The sequence below is a fragment of the Pocillopora verrucosa genome, unplaced genomic scaffold (assembly GCF_036669915.1).
Source record: "Pocillopora verrucosa isolate sample1 unplaced genomic scaffold, ASM3666991v2 scaffold_62, whole genome shotgun sequence".
NCBI lineage: Eukaryota > Metazoa > Cnidaria > Anthozoa > Scleractinia > Pocilloporidae > Pocillopora > Pocillopora verrucosa.
In genome coordinates, this window is record NW_027078188.1 from 2,077 (window position 1) to 4,209 (window position 2,133).

Here is a 2,133-nt window from a genome sequence, read left to right on the forward strand (position 1 = left end):
CGCTGCTCATTGAGCAGCTCATATATTAAACTGATTTTTGGAACTGGGCTGTGGAAAAGAGGCTTGCCTCGTCCCAGCCACGGGTTGCCTCGGTATAGCACTACCTCCGAGTGCGGCCCACTTCCCTCTGGGGAAGACACATTCAATCCAAAACAAAGTCAACGGTATAGCATTCTTTTATGTTTACAGGAGCCCCGCCCGCCCTTAGAGGGGGAAGAGGTGAAAGAGGGATGATAATTCAGACAACAGACAATGGCAGGAACGGCCGCTGGCCTACGTTTTCTGAAGTGCGCAAAGCACTACCACAAGGACCTAGGGGTAAGTGGATTTTTTCACCGAGGGCAGACGCTGAAAAAGCATACTTACCTGACGCGGGAGGTACTGTGATCAAGGAGGCAGTCCTCTCAAGGCGAGGCCCTTTCATTGCACTTCGACTGGGTTGACCCTTGCGATTACCCCAAATGTGGGTAACTCGAGCGTATAATTTCTGGTAGTGGGGACCTGCGTTCGCGCTCGTCCCCGCAAAAGTCATCCAAACTATGTCTATATGGCCCTCTTACTGACTATCGAGGGTATTTTTGCTTTTGCAGTGGACCGGTAGACTTGCAAAGAAAGCAAAGGACGCACAACTGGCCAAGGTGTTGGCACGTTTGGAGGGGTAGAAGTGCATTGGAGAGACTGGAGGAAGGAAACAAGGTGAGTTTCGGGGCGGTGCGTAACTTTGCTGGCTGTTTTTGTTCAAGGCCTGTCTGCTCTATTGTGTGTAAAGTCCTGTTCGTTTGTATTTGCAGGTTGTGCGTGCCGTGCCGTGCTGTGCTATGCGCGCGAAGGGAAAGGAAATGAAAGGAAACCAAACGGCCGATCGACCGAGCGAGCGAGCATAGAAGGGCATTCGACTTGGACCGTGAGTACACTTTGAACCTTTTGAGCGGTTTTATTGTCACTGGAGCCGCTTTTAGAAATGCTATTGCTATCGTTAGTGTATCCTTTGTGCGAGCAAGCGAGTGAACGAATGAACGAGGGAAGGAAACAAACTAGCAGAGTAGTAAAAGTATCGAACCTTTTTCCCGATTCGTTTGCAGTCTGAATCCAACCATTGTCGACTTTCAGTGCCGTTTTTCGCGCGCCTCCTCTTGGAAGTGTGCGAGTGTTTTGCCACGTCACGATGGCTTAAAACTGCGTCTCAGAAGTGTGCGTTTTTTTTCCTATTCATTTTTTCGTTCGTTATTTGGAATGATTTGATATCACAGAAGTAGAATTTGACATCATAAACTGTTCATCTCGCGCGTGCTCACTCGCTCGCGCGCGCTCTGTAAGAAAAGTCGATCGCACTAGAGTTTTCGCCATTAGCTGGCCGATTTTTGACAAAAAGGTGTTTTCCCCCCTCGTTTTTTGCTTTGATTTTGTTCCTCACTCACCTACGGCTCTCTATGTGAAATTGTGGTGTATGGAGAGCTATTTATTGGGATAAAACGTTTAGAGATGTTCGCAAGACAAAAAATTGAAGCCTACAACACGGGGTATTCCCAGGCGGTCACCCATCCAAGTACTAACCCCGCCCGACAGGGCTTAACTTCGGTGATCGGACGAGAACCGGTGCTTTCCCTGTGGTATGGTCGTAGACGAGGAAATGGGGTCGAAATTCTGCTTGTTATCGGCCAGGTTCAGGCTGTAAAGCGGCCACATCCCTGAGTGTAGGCGAATTTGAAATTCTAAAGCCCTAGTTTCGTTACTCTAACCCTAAGAAATCGATACTCTAACCCTAAGAAATTGTTACCCTAACCCTAAGAAATGGTTACCCTAACCCCGAAGTCGTTACCTAACCCTAATGTATTTTCCTCAACCCAGTTAACACATTGAGGAGCATCGATTTGAAGCACTATTCCCTAGGGAGGGGAGGGAGGGGTCCCAAGAGACATAACGTGTCCTAAAAACCTATTATACAATGTTTTAGCTCCGTAGGTGCGTGTATCTGGCTTTAAAATCTTACAGTGAGGAGATACCAAACGGGTCAGCCTCTGGGACCGTCTGCGGGACTCGCAAGGGCTTGTGGGGGCGACCTGCTACTATCCACCATAAACCGTGGGAAGGATCCCTCGACCACCCCCCTCACCCAGGGCATGCTTCGGCATC

General features: G+C 49.0%; 2 non-coding genes and 1 pseudogene across 2 annotated transcripts; 2 read left to right on the forward strand and 1 right to left on the reverse strand.

The window, feature by feature from the left end:
• LOC136278839 (U2 spliceosomal RNA) lies at positions 1-126 on the forward strand (annotated as a pseudogene).
• A 232-nt stretch (positions 127-358) lies between these two features.
• On the forward strand, positions 359-522 carry LOC136278821 (U1 spliceosomal RNA). Its single transcript, XR_010716581.1, has one exon. It is a non-coding gene; the product is annotated as a U1 spliceosomal RNA (small nuclear RNA).
• Positions 523-1,505: 983 nt separating this feature from the next.
• LOC136278809 (5S ribosomal RNA) lies at positions 1,506-1,624 on the reverse strand. The gene has a single exon (XR_010716569.1). It is a non-coding gene; the product is annotated as a 5S ribosomal RNA (ribosomal RNA).
• Positions 1,625-2,133: the final 509 nt, after the last annotated feature.